General features: G+C 43.1%; 1 protein-coding gene across 14 annotated transcripts in view; it reads left to right on the top strand.

Annotated features, from left to right (window-relative positions):
* The window catches only part of LOC126284122 (afadin), a 995,168-nt gene that overhangs the window by 438,745 nt on the left and 541,195 nt on the right, over window positions 1-15,228 (top strand). For 2 of the 14 annotated variants that reach the window (XM_049982821.1, XM_049982817.1), the window contains exon 1: window positions 12,702-12,949. The exons of the other annotated variants lie outside the window; for them this stretch is intronic. The gene's annotated coding sequence lies outside the window, so the exon portion shown is untranslated. Of the gene's footprint in view, window positions 1-12,701; window positions 12,950-15,228 lie in introns of those variants that run through there. 14 annotated transcript variants of the gene reach the window in all.

Genomic DNA, 15,228 nt, shown 5'->3' with positions numbered 1-15,228 from the left:
CATTATAATCCTTTTTCAAGAACCAGATGGTGTTTGAATTCCTCCATTTCACTCTTGAACACTGTGACAATCGTATACATATTCTGATGCATGAGGCATTTTTTGTTCCTGTCAACCAAACATTCTGGAATGTTTTGCATCACACATAGTCTCGTCAGTTTAAGAAATACTCCATACACTGTTGCGCAAGTATCTTGTTTTCCGCAAGAACTCATCTCTTTTTTCTGCTCCTTGACTATTTTCCATTAGCACAGATTTTTTGTTGAGCTTCATGTATCTGAAACCCAATTTTCGAATAGCACGCCAAAGGCTTGTTTCACTGGTATTAGGTAAATCTTTCACGTCAGTCTTCAACTTTTCCAACACGGCTGCCACTGTTTGAAACTGCTTTTTCACATAGAAGTCGTGGATTTTTCTTCATAAAAGTCGCTATGTAAACTCATTCTCTCGAAATTCCTTTCACTGTGCTTTCACGTATACGGAGACATCCAGAAGTTCTTTTTACTGGCCGTGATATGTAACGGCTCGCACCCTGTTCTTTTTCGATCTCAAAGTAATCACGCGCAATGGTCACCATAGACTTTTCTCGACCCCGTAAATGATGCATGGTTTCACACAAGTACAAGGGAACTAACTATGCTACGAGCGCTGTCTCACATTTATGCACAACAACGAATGGGAGCACGATTGTTTCCTATGTGACGGGAAACCGCGATGTAAACACTGCAACTGCGAACAATGAAGCTTAAATGCCGGTCAGATGCTCGGCAACATAGCACACGCGATCATGCAGCGCATAGAAACGCAAAAGAAAATATATTAAAGATGTGATATTAGCGCTTTATGTAGATTTACGTGCCTAAAAACTTAACAGCTGTGGAAGCTTCCGTTTACACTTTTCGCCTTGATAGTGTGTATCAACATTAGGCGAATTGCAGCAATCTACGCTCACCATTATTAGGACAAAACAACAATTCGTTTGGAGGTTGAGTATAGTTGTGTCTTTAAACCGTGCAAAGGAAATTTTTGTCCTAATTGTTGCCTGACATCTGCGACCCCTCAAACTTGACACTCGCAAAAAAATGGTCGAGAAAACACGCGTTCTCTTAAATATTACCGCGTATGCCGCCCCTGTTCAGTTAAAGTGTAAGATTCGTAAACTAAATAAAAATAGACATTTTCACGATTTCGCTAAGACGTAACACATCGATTTTCGTCATAGGAGTTCAACGTCAGGAGTCAATCATTATGAAATTGATAATAGTTTACTTTGGTCTGCACTTCTGATGTTTTCTCGCTGATCTCATTTGCTCCACTCATCGTCACTCTCTCTCTTTACCGTGACTTATTCTCAGCCCATATTTGCGCTCATTAGGCTGTAATTCTGCCTCACTTTCATTGAGAATAGCAAATCTTCAACGAATCCTTTGGTTCTGAATGTTTATCACTTTGATGCTTCCCTTTTACTTTCGTAATTTCTTCTTCAGTTTGTAGACTGTATAAGTGGGCGAAAGACTTGTACAGTACTGTGTTTACCTGTATTTCTCTCCTACTTTCGTGAGAATTTAGAAATTTTTGCACCATTCTACATTGTCGAACGCTTTATCTATGTTCAGAAATCCTATCAAGTTGTGTTTCGTGTTCTTAAGTCCTGCTTTCATTATCAAACGTAACGTCAAAATTGCCTCTCTGCTGCGTTATACATTTCATAAATGGTTCAAATGGCTCTGAGCACTATGGGACTTAACATCTGAGCTCATCAGTCCCCTAGAACTTAGAACTACTTAAATCTAACTAACATGAGGACATCAAACACATCCATGCCCGAGGCAGGATTCGAACCTGCGACCGTAGCAGCCGCGCGGTTCCAGAATGAAGCGCCTAGAACCGCAGGGACACCGCGGCCGGCCATTATACGTTTCCTAAAGCCCAACTGATCGTAATCAAACAGACCCTCATTTTTAAAGTCCATTCTTCTGTATATTTTCAGCCATATCGTCGTGTCACTTACGATAAAAAAAAGTATGCGAACACATCTAAGTCTTCCATTAGCTTTTCCTGCTACTGAATTGACGCCTTAGTTCCGATTTCATATCGCTGCATAGTATTTAGCCCGTGCTAGGGGGCAAGATCGAAGATTCACGCCACGACATTCGTGTCTAAAAAATTCTCGATTTACTTGTCGCGTCAAATCTGGGTAAAATACCAAGCTTTCGAGAAAATCCTCCACAGTCTTCGTGTGGAATAACTGTCTCTTGCTTCTAGACAATCAAGTTGTGTTGTTTTAGTAGTAGTAGTAGTAGTAGTAGTAGAAATTCTGGTCTGCGAGGACAACTGCAACCGGGGTAGGGCTAGTCATCCGTGAAGGCGAGCTCTCGGAACGCACAATGTAACATCACCACTTCGGCTTTAAGGAGAAAAAAAGCTCTGCAAAATATCAGTCCCAGAATACGATCATGCGCGAAGATTTAGGCCATAATTTGATAGTACTCGGTTATGATCTTCTGAGAGTAAAGCATTTAAATTTTAGCGCGCACCGGTTGTTTCGCTCGCTCCGTGACGCAGCAACCGCCTGATGTACGGCTCTGCAGGGCTCTCCTATTCGCGGGATACTACAAGCGAGTGAAGAGGAATAGGATGAGGGACACATCTGCCTAACCTGTTTTGAACTTTCGTTGGAGAACGCATCTGCGAAAAGTAGTAAATAATATGATTATGTGATCTGTCAACCTCACGCATACATTACGTTCAATTTCGTTTTGACATTTTGCAACTATGTATACACCTCAAAAATCAAAATTAATCAACCGAAATAATTGAATATCTATCATGAAATAAAGACAATGTTTTTCAATTTATAATTTAATCGCAATCATGTCGAAGAATTGCGCATCTCCAGCAATCGTACTTCACTTGCACAGCACCAGCTTTAAAACGCAAAGGCCGGCCGCGGTGGCCGAGCGGTTCTAGGCGCCCTGCTGCTACGGTCGCAGGTTCGAATCCTGCCTCGGGCATGGGTATTTGTGTTGTCTTTAGGTTTAAGTAGCTCTAAGTCTAGGGGACTGATGACCTCAGAAGTTGAGTCCCATAGTGCTCAGAGCCATCTGAAAACCCAAAGAAAACAATGCACAAGAGCGATGTTATTAATTAGCAGTAGACAACTTATTACACTGCGTTTGTGAATCACAACGTGAAATCGTTCAAGGGAAAGAGATTTCTGTGCGCGCTGTACTTTCAGACGGTAAGTAAATAACCCCCGTGTGGCTAGGGTCTCCCTTCGGGTAGACCGTTCGCCTGGTGCAAGTCTTTCGAGTTGACACCACTTCGGCGACTTGCGCGTCGATGGGGATGAAATGATGATAAGAAGGACAACACAACACCCAGTCCCTGAGCGGAGAAAATCTCCGACCCAGCCGGGAATCGAACCCGGGCCGTTAGCTATGACATTCCGTCGTGCTGACCTCTCAGCTACCAGGGGCGGACTTCCAGACGGTCATAAATGCTTACCGTCAAAATTATGGCCCAAATTTTCCCGCGGATTTGATCGCTGGAGCTGTTATCTTGCAAGTGTGCATTTTTCTCCTTAAAATACGAGGGTCGGAGCTTAAATAGTGGCAACTATTTAATCACGACCGATACAAAAGAGTTACGTGTTTGCACCTGTTACTGTGCTTCAAAGTAGTCACCAGCGTTGTGTAGAACCCGTTGCCAGCGATGTGGAAGGCGTAGTATACTGTTAGCAGAGCCTGTTCTGTTGATGGTGCGAATGGAGCGCTCTGCTGCATGTCGAATCTCGTGAACAGTTCTGAAGCGAATGCCACGAAGCCAAAACTGAAACGCCAATCCAACGAATGGCGTCATTATGGGTCGCTGCGAAAGTCGAAAGTGCGTCAGAGCCCCAGTAAGGTGAAAGCTATGGTGATTCTCGTGTACGACTGTGATGGTGTTATCCTAACACATTACGTTCCTCCACGGCAGACCGTGCACAGTATTAGTGTTCGTTTTTGGCGCATCACCTGAGACCAACTTTGTGAAAGAAGCGGCGACACTTTCTGCGCAACCAGCCCATCATTTTACACGACAATGCGTGGGTGCATACAGCGCAAGCTGTGGCTGCTCTGTTCGGTCGATGGGACTGGGAAGTACTGTACCATCCACCATACTCCCCGGACTTTATCATTGTGACTTTGATTTGATTCCGAAGATGAAGGAACCACTTCGTGGCATTCGCTTCAGAACTGTTCCAGAGATTCGACAGGCAGTAGATCGTTCCATTCGCACCATCAACAGAACAATCTCTGATAACGGTAGACTACGTCTTCCACATCGCTGGCAACGGGTTCTACACAACACTGGTGACTACTTTGAAGGATAGTGACAGGTGCAAACATGTAACTTTTTTGTATCGGTTGTGACTAAAGACGGACCAAATTCTGCTTGCGCTGATCCGCGTATTAATATGTCACGCAGCCAATGAGATTGCTGCTAACGTAGAACCATTTCTCCTCGCGGTTCACACTCTCGCGGTGATACCTGAACGCTCGAGGTATCATAAAGAGTGTACAGACCTCCGATTAATCAGTCTGCATTAGTCTGCCTTAGTCTGTAGTCAAGTTTCAGTCTGCGCCTAAGAAGATTACCATATTCCTGTACATAGCCATGAAGAGAAATTTATAGACACTTTGTCAAGTGTCAGACATATGTGAGAATAAGATTAATGTACCAGTACCAAATGAACTTCAGATTCTCAATTGTAAATAGCATCCAGAATCAAGGTAAGTAATTTTATGTTGTTATTATTTTAATAAATGTGTGTGAAAATTAATCAAGTTCTGTTTAAAGTTGGTCACCGTCAGTCTGCTACTCTAAGCGTGCAAGTGGCATTTCTATCGTCTGACCTAATGGCAGAAGATAAACACGACACGATAAGACCACGAGACATATTGCTGACACACGCCTACGTCGTTAGAGCGACAAGTCAAATAATCTGATGGTGTGTGTACCGAAGGTCTTACAGTACGCGCACCACATAGTTGCCACTGTTTAAGTTCCAACCCTCGTATGAGGTCGAAGTGGCGATGTACTCTTGTGAGGAGGCAGAGAAATGTAGCTGGCACCGCAGTGCAGACATGAACACTCTGTGGCAGCGTGACATGAAGATGGGGTACGTCGATCAAATGATTATAAAGAATCCGCCTCTATTGCAAATAGATACCGGATGTTGACCTAGGTTTCGGCGCAGATAACCACACCTTCTTCGGAACACACTAAAACTACAAACTGCCTAAAGAGGCACGGTTCAACATTAATACAGAACGCCCAAAAGGGGAAGAGACTATTGGTTATAAATGGTTACCACGACAGTAGCTACGACGGTCAGTTGTTCCTGACGAGAACTATACAATGTTTCGTCGAAAGGTCGAGATTTCACCCAGATTGGACGCGAGTCGTAAACCAAGAATGACTTAAACATTCCTCAACTTATTTAAACGACGCGCCGAGCTCCTGAAGTTTCCCGAGGCTTAGACGGAATTACGACGGCGGCTTAGTACGAGTGGCTGTTGGACTCCGGCACGAAATGGCTGTGTCGGCTTAGGGAAGGTGACAATGGTGCGTTGTGTTTACGACGTGTGGCTGCGCCGAGGGCCCTTGTGCTGGCTCGAGAGCCTCTTCACTCCCAGCCGTGGAGCGCCAGCAGCAGCAGTGGCGCTACTTCCGGGAGCACTGTTCCCCCACACACGCCGGCACCAAGATGCGCGCGCCTCTTCAACTCCCCCTACCATACGCAGTAATAAATAAGTTCATTGGTGACGACTCTGTTGGTGAGCCATTCCACATCAGTACCGCTGCTAAGCAAGAATGTGGTTGCCCCCACGTTATTTTCCTTCCACTTTTCCGCTGTCATGCATTCAGCCAAAGATAATCTTCCTCCAGTAACACGCAGACCCCACCACAGGAAAGGTGACTGACGTGAAATAAAATGCGAGACATTGTTTAATATTTGGTTTGCGTGACATTTTATTCAAAACACTCCTCGCGAATCACTGTACAAGTGAAACATTTCCGATACTCAACCTTTGAAATTGCCCACAGTACCATGGTTCCCTCTGGATATCTGAAATATCTGAGTGTCGAAACGCTTTTCTTTCTTTGCCATTTTCAGTTTTGGAAATAAAGTCGCAAGTGACAGATCAGGCGAATAAGAGGGCGTAAGACCACCACGATAAATTTTTTGGCCTAGAAACTGCGTACCGTAGTGCGTTTTGTGCCCCGGTACATCGTCATTTGTCCTGCAACAAACACCATTTTCCATGCTTCCAGGATTCAAAGTTGAGCCCAACCAATCCTTGCCCATAAGCGATTTAAAACTCCCGAGTAGTGCCGCACGAACTAGGGCGTCCTGTTATTGTTTGCGCGGCTCCTCCAGTCGGAGGTTCGAGTCCTCTCGGGCATGGGTGTGTGTGTTGTCCTTAGCGTAAGTTAGTTTAAGTTAGATTAAGCAATATGTAAGCTTAGGGACCGAAGACCTCAGCAGTTTGTTCCCACAAGATTTTACCACAAATTTCCTCCCGAGTAGTAATCTGCGTTCACCATTTGACCTTTCTGGGCTAAATTCTTCATGGATAATTTCTGTTGAATCAACGGTGACAAGTGTCTTGTCACAGCTTTTCGGCGTGCGCACTTTCTTTGGTCTCGGATATTCTGGGCCTTTGCGTTCCGAGGTTTGGCTGCTTTGTAAGTGGCTCGTAATGGCAAGTTCCACTCTGGAATCTTTTTGATAGTTACTGAGTGAGAGGGCCACAAAGGGAAAACAGATCTTCTTTTTTGCTCAAATTTTATTTTGGAATGCGGTGCACTGTTTTAGGTGTTAGGATGAGCTGCTTAATTGTCCTGATAGGTGCACAACGATCATTTCGAAGAATTTAAGCCACTTTTTGAAATTTTCTGCGATCTCAGCCGTTGATGATGCTGCTGGACGTGGAACATCTCCACTGTTCTCCCTCGCATCACGAAACCAGTGGTACGACCGAGAAACGTTTTTAAGACTTATTGCTTCACTACCATAAACAGTTTGTATCATATCACCAAATTTAAAACAAAATTGCATAGTTGCTCCTTTCACAACCAAAGATCAGAACCTACTTTCAGAGTTTCGCTTATTATTAGCAGTCTGCGATGGCAGCGCTGTTAAATATAAAACAAATGGTAGTCGAAATACCACACTGATCCATTCATCCGTTCACAGACGGCATTAGTAATTACAGCAATTTAAAATCTTTCATTTTTCTTGTGGAACGGGTTGCGTAAGTTGAGATACACGATGAACCAGAAACAAATTTGAACCCTCTAAAAGCAAAAATTCGTCAAATTTTGTGGAGCATTAGTTGAGTTACAGTACACTGATGATGAGCAGTTGTAGCTCAGACCGAAAAAGAACCGGTGTTAATCTTCAATGCCTTCGAAAAGATTGTCCTCAAACCGAATGCTGCCGGCTGGTGTGGCCGTGCGGTTCTATGCGCTTCAGTTTGGAACCGCGTGACAGCTACGGTCGCAGGTTCGAATCCTGCCTCGGGCATGGATGTGTGTGATGTCCTTAGGTTAGTTAGGCTTAAGTAGTTCTAAGTTCTAGGGGACTGATGACCACAGATGTTGAGTCCCATAGTGCTCAGAGCCATTTGAAACCGAATGCTAATAAAACACAGATCTTTCATCAGCTTGGCAAGGCTAGAGAAATACCAGTGTCACCGTTGACGCACTGAGTCTTTAAATAGTTATCATATTTCCTCACCTTGTCAGCAACCTCTTACAAATGTTGATTGGAAATTCAGTACAGAATTAACCGCACTTGATCATCCTTTGCGATGCCAATATCTCGAGTATTTGACAGTCATGATGTAATTATTGTAACAAAGATTCTCTTCCAGCTGTAATACCCATCCTGCTTTTCGGACGACTTTAGACTTTTTACAAACGATGCCTTAACGAGCTACAACAATCTCGCTGACGTTGACTGAGTAGGATTTTGCGTATAACGTAGCAAGGCAGACGCTGTTAGCATCCTTACAGAGGCAGCATTCTTGAAGAGGCACAAGTAACCAGTATATAAGCGGCGATCTTAATGCATCAGTTGCGATGGGCCAGGCAGAAATTCGTGGCGGGATGCATCAAAGAAGTCACAAGACTGATGACTCAAAGATGGTTAGAACATGGTGTACGCGTGCCCAATAACCGCATTCCCAAAGAAGTATAAACTGAGTTAGCAGTGGACAGACGCTGTGTGAGAGGTTAGAGGAAACGATTTAAGGATCTAAGTAATGTAGTGTAGTGAGGTGTCACATTAATGTTCGCAACAGGGAGACATCCGCCCTTGTCCGTTCATCCCGGGCCCTTTTTTTTTGAAGAAAACTTTCGATAAAGAGGCATCGTAGAAAGGAAAAGAAATGCTGAGACTAAGTGGAAGGATAAGTTGATCGTCCTGGGACTACCTGTCATCACTGTCGTCTACGTCTCCGGACTCACAGATGATTGGAAGAAAAACCTGTTTGCCACAATGATGAATTACTTTGCAGACAAAAGTCCCCGACACTGCAGATATTCTTTGGCATATCTGTGAATATCCGCAAAGAGAATTACTTTGTTGTTGAAAGCTAAAGGAAAAAAAATGCGTGTGAAATCTTATGGGACTTAACTGCTAAGGTCATCAGTCCCTAAGCTTACTCACTACGTAAGCTAAATTCTCCTAAGGACAAACACACACACACACACACACACACACACCCATGCCCGAGGGAGGACTCGAACCTCCGCCGGGACCAGCCACACAGTCCGTGACTGCAGCGCCCTAGACCGCTGGGCTAATCCCGCGCGGCGTCAAAGGACATTGTCGGTATAATTAATTTCGGCTGTTTGGAACACATCAGATCGACAGTGTTTGGAACACATCAGATCGACAGGAGTATTTTTTTTTTCTCTACGGGGTCTGCATCGTTTCATGAGAATTTAAGTACCCCCGTCTGCTGGAGTCTTAAGGTATCATGTACAAGTGTGAACATTTCTAAATGTTTGAGTTACGTGAATCTGAGGCGCGACGTGGGTACCGGCTCGATATTCACTTAATTGGATGCAGGAAATCGCCAACAGTGCTCCCTCGATAATGACGACGTCGACGGGACGTAAAACCCTAAAGCCTAGTTTAAAAGACGATACTAGGTTGCAGGCAACTGCGCTACCAGCCACTGCACATGCGCGCCTCGCGTTTGCTCAACTCGTTGGTGAAACTAAACACTTTCGGCGTGTTCCAACTTTGACGACACTAGTTGCATGAGTTTTTAGGTTACGTGTATTCGTAGGGTGTAGACAAACTGAAATATGAAGTGGGGATGGAGAATAATGTTTTTTTATATCCATGCTTTGCTTACGTGATTGTGGGATTTCAGTGATGCTGATTACAAAAATAAGCAACATATTGTTGCCGCTGAGACCTTCATGTGCGATCATAACGTAGGTGGTTTGACAATATCTGAGCCGCGGGGCAACATTTATTGAGTTAGGAGCACATATACAACTGAATTAAGAAAAATACAAGCAAGTGTAATTGTAGCTGTGGCAACGCTCTCGTCTACAAGACTAAAATCCCATCGTTTGAGTTGGCCGACTGTTTGATAAGGAATATTGTTGACAGTAGGGAATGCTATACAAATTCAAGAATCTGCATTCCTTATGCAATATTCATTTATTTAAAACGTCGCTGCAGTGCTCCCCATTCACATATGTTAGAATTTTGAAATATTGCCGCTGTACAGATCAATCTTCAAGAGAGTACTTTGCCGACCATTCTCTTCTTAATGCGGCCTGCTTCGAATAATTATTGTTGTTAACGTTAATAATTATTACTGCTAAGGTTAATAAGTATTGATGTTAATGAAATAGTGTCATCACCAACTAAAACCGTATCTTACAGCATGCCGAGTGTTCTCGATTGTAATGCACGCAATATCATACGTAATTTCAGTTCTGGCGACAGTGCATCATGCAGTACAGTACCTTTCTTCCTTATTGCATAATTAACTGTATTTAGAAGAAACGTGAACAGTTCTGGTGACATTCTAAAGCCGGGTTCCCACGGGGCGTGACACGCTAGCGTGAGACATGCTGTCGTGGAACACTACCCGTGTGAACGAAGAGACGTGAGTTTGACTGTGACATTACGGGCAGTCGTGAGGGCTCGCTTCATATCAAACGTGTTTGATTTTCATTCGTGAGTTTGCCTCGTCTGTGGATGTGTCGGATTACAACATCTAGTGCTACGAACAAGATGGCAACTAGTGCCATTAAAGGTCGTATGATCAAGTTGCAAGACAGTGTAACTTTAGAATTTCTGGAACTTAAATACGCTACTGAGCAGGTCTTGTATGATGTAAGCAGAGAAGAATACAGAGACCGAGATGCATGAATGGCTGCTGCCAAAAGGTTTAGTGATGCGCTCCAAATTCCAGGATTCGGACCGAAAGAAGTAATTCGAAATTTAAAAACTTCAGGAGTTCGTATTTTCAGGAACTGAAGAAAATAATTGAAAGCGAACTGTCTGGAGCTGGCACTGACGAGGTATATAAACCAAAAATCTTCTGGTTTGACAAGATGAATTCTTTCATTCGCCCATTCGTTCAGCAACGACCCACACTATTAAATCAAGTTATATGAAGTTTAATTTTTGCTTTTACTGCTTGTCTCATATTAGTATCTGATTTTGAAATCAGAGGTGAAACGTGTTCCAAAAGGTAGTCAAATTGCGCCTGAGACATTCGTAATAAGTTTTAGAAATTTTCAAGGTAATGGTTTCTTAGTTCCATGTCAACCATATTGTGTGTCCTCGATGTTCTTTGAAGTATCCATCGTCTTTCCTACCAATTTTCTTGAGGTTCCACCAACCGATTCACTCTCTGTGCCAAAACAGTAGCAAAAACAGCACAACTCTCGATAAGGAGCTCGTTCATGGCCGGCTTCGCGCGATCAACTGAATGACGCTTTCGTTGACACTCCGTGTGAACTGTCCACGCCCCACGACTAATGATTTCTCTTCTGTCATGGTACAAATCAAGCACGAAAGCGTGGCGCATATACATGCTCACTCTCCGCGGGAACCCAGCTTAAGGTAGTTAAAAGAACTTCTTGGATCTTCCGTTATAAATTATTTCATCTAGGGTGCTGAGCAACCGAGCTGACGTCTTTTCTTCATCCAGTCACGAATCGAAATACATTTCTTATTTTTTTCGTATGCAGCGATTCCACGCAACAAGCTTTAACTCCATCACAACTTGTGCTACGTGCACCTGCCAAAACTTTCGTTTCAGACACGACCCACAAAACGACGAAACTGATGCATATACTCGTGTCGCCGTGTCTATAGTCATTTATGAAATCACTTGCGTGCATCTCATTCCACGCAACCAGTGGCGCAACCCAGTGTCATAGTGTAAACTAGGCTTAAACGTATCGTCGTTGCAAGTGATCGGCTTATGCCCGTTTTTGAGTTGGCCAATTCTTTGTTAAGGAATATTGTTGACAGGAGGGAAGGCTATACAAATTCAAACATCTGCATTCTTTATTCAATATGCATCTATTTAAAACGTCTCAGCAATGCTCCCCATTCACATATGTTAGAATTTTGAAATATTGCCACTGTACAGATCTGTCTATAAGAGAGTAGTCTCCAAACCATTCTCTTCTTAACGCGGCCTGATTCGAATAATTATTGTTGCTAATGTTAATAATTATTACTGCCAAGGTTAATAAATATTGGTGTTAATGAAATAGCGTCATCACCAACTAAAAGCGTATCTTATAGCATGCCGAGTGTTCTCGATTGTAATGCACGCAGTGTGATACGCAATTTCAGTTCTGGCGACAGTGCTTCGTGCATTACAGTACCTTTATTCGTTATTGCATAATTAACTCTATTTAGAAGAAATGTAAACAGTTCTGTTGACATTCCAAGATAATTAAAAGAAATTCTTGGATCTTCCGTTATAAATTACCGAGCTGACTTCTTCATCCAATCACGAATCGAAACACTTTTTTTTATTTTCTTATGCAGCGATTCCAAGCATCAAGCTTTAACTCCATCACAACTCGTACTACGTGCAGCTGCCAAAACTTTCATTTCAGACACGACTCAGGGACCCACAAAACGACGAAACTGAAGTGTATAGTGGTGTTCAAATGGCTCTAAGGCTTAACATCTGAGGTCATCAGTCCCCTAGAACTTAGAACTACTTTAACCTAAGGACACCACAGACATCCATGCCCGAGGCAGGATTCGAACGTGCGACCGTAGCAGTCGCGCGGTTCCGGACTGAGCGCCTAGAGGTATAGTGGTGTCGCCGTGTCTACAGTCATATATGAAACGACTTGCGTGCAATTCATTCCACGCAACGAGTGGCGCAACCCAATGTCGTCGTGTAAACTAGGCGTAACGTATCTTCGTTGCAAGTCATCGGCTTATGCGCCGTCTGCGCGGCTTGCGATGGAAAGGGTAGCGGCTGCTCGTCGGCCCTCGGTTGCGCGGCGCCGTGTCGGCTGCCGACAGGTGCTGGAGGCGTGCACGCACGCAGCGGCGGGCTACGCAGCGGCCAGGTGCGTGGCCACGCCCCGTGAAGGCCCGGCTGGCGCGTGAGAAAGTGGAGTGGCGCGGAACCTCTGCTGTCTGCTGCACGGCGCGGCAGTGGCTTGCGTGCACCGCGGCCGCGCGCTTCGCGCTCCGTATCGCCGTGTGTCGTGTTGTGTGCGCGGGATGGTCGTGTCGGAGTGGCGGCTGCGAACGGGGCAGCGTGTGGGTGCCTTTGTGCTGTGCTGCTGGATTAATCACGGCCTCCACAGGGTCCGGTGCGAATACTGGCTGCATATGTGCTGTCTGACGCCGCAGCCTGATTCCAACAAGAGCATCTGACAGGTATCAGACCTGCTTAATACTGGAGCACAAGTTTTGACGAAAGTCCTCTCTTAGAAGTTTTAACAAATAAATATAAAATGAAATAATAATAATAATAATAATAATAATTGTTTGGATAAGTAATTGAGAGATTAAACTTTGTTTCGCCTTTAAGATTGGAATTGAATTTCTTAATGTTTCATAAAATCTTATGTAGCATTGTTCATTGAGGTCACACAATAAAGTAAATGCCATTTACGCCGTGAATTTATCAAGCCAGGGCTCATTATATATTTTTTGTAGACAAAGTCTGATATCTGACCTCAGCTTCAATCATGACAGTGGGGTGACTAACTACTAAAACAGAGAAAAACATTCGATTAAATAAAACATATGTTCATTTTAACATACACATTACGATATGAATGAGACTTACGTGAAATTATAGGTAAATAACTGCAGATAATTCACAAATTAGAGCGACTTATAATTCTGCGCCTCTTTTCTGCAAATAAGTATCAGTATGGCTAACTGTGGAGCCACACAAAATATTACGTCCTTCTAGGACAACGAATGACATAAGAGTGTGTTGATGCCTACTGGCAGCGACAAGAGAGCGGTGTTAATTCCCGTGTTTTGCTTTCTCTTGCCTTATAAAATCGATACATATAATCTAAGTTCAATAAATTAAATATCGCCTCTGTTCGAGTGCAAATGGTTCCTTAAAAAGTACGCCATAAACGTTAATATTAATGAACGTATTCTTTTCCCTGCAATTTCAATTGTATTTATGCAATTTTGTCGTACGATGACATGATGGAGACCGTGGCTGTTCTTTGAAGATAAACGTTGATGGTGTCGGGACAGCAACCAGCCACAAATTCACTTTGTTACTTTACTCAAAGGGTACCGTTACCGGTTTCGAATCGTTGTGATTCATCTTCAGACGGTTTACACGCTTTCCTTATGACATGTGGTGTGTTTTTTTATACAGTTTAATTGTCCTAAAATATAAATAATACATGATTATAAGCACGCCATACACAGATAGTTGCGTCACAGATTTTCGTTGCATGCAATTTTCGTGAAATGTCGGTTTGGAGTGTTTGAATACATTCCCACTGCATTCTTATTGTTGCACACGTGAGAAAAATTTACATGTGGAACAATAACAATGCAGTGGGAATGTGTTCACATCAGTTGGACCGAATGTTACGAAAACAAACACTGGAAACCGACATTTCACGTAAGTCACATGCAACGAAAATCTGTGACGCAACGATCTATATATGACGTGCATATAATTATGTATTATTTATATTTTAAGACAATAAATCTGTGAAAAAACACACCGCATGTCATAAGGAAAGCGTGTAAACCGTCCGAAGATGATTTGCAACGATTTGACACCGGTAACGGTACCCTTTGAGTAAAGTAACTGAAAGTAAATTTGTGGCTGGTTGCTGTCCCGACACCATCAACAATTGTATTTATGATGGATGAAGGATCCTCGACTAATCAAATGATGAACAGTACACTGCATCTAGTAGCAGGTTGTTCATTCCATGAAGCGTTTATATGTAACTAGCCTAAACCAGTTCTTTTAAGATGCTGTACATTCTTTAAAGTGTTGACGTGCATTTTTTGTCATTCTCTCTCTCTCTCTCTCTCTCTCTCTCTCTCTCTCTCTCTCTCTCACACACACACACACACACACACACACACACTCACTCTGCGGTCTGCGAAAAAGCTTTTTACGAAACCGCAACAATTCACCCACTATTATTTTATTTATTCCAAACCATAATTAATTCGCCATATTTACAGATGCCCTTCGGATGGATGTGCGTGTATATTTACAAATAAATTTTATGTTAGTCCTAATTTTCGTCCCCAAGACACAAACACTATTATTAATCTTTAGAGCAGATTTCTTTCGCAATAAAAATAGTAAAGCACAAAAACTGACAAAGGCTGGCGCGTTCATGTAAAGAAAAAGTACAGTGCAAGGTATCGATCGTGTTGATACGCAAGGTATCGTGGGGAAATGACATTTCTCATATATTTAGTTCGCAATATTAATAACAAAATTAAATAATTAAAAGTCATGAATGACAAGTAAAATGACGAGGGGTTGCTTTCCCCGGAATAACATCAGTACAAAACTTTCACAAGAATGGAACAGTGTTTAGCAGGAGTTAATGACGTCACAGTTATAAATACGGGTGTTGCAGTTTTAAGTTCTTAAATCAAGAGTCAAAACAGTAACGGATTTGTGTTTCTTCAAACCTATCAAAAAT

The sequence above is a fragment of the Schistocerca gregaria genome, chromosome 8 (genome assembly GCF_023897955.1).
Source record: "Schistocerca gregaria isolate iqSchGreg1 chromosome 8, iqSchGreg1.2, whole genome shotgun sequence".
NCBI lineage: Eukaryota > Metazoa > Arthropoda > Insecta > Orthoptera > Acrididae > Schistocerca > Schistocerca gregaria.
Note: the sequence above shows the minus strand (reverse complement) of the source record. Positions and strands in the feature narration are given on the sequence as shown.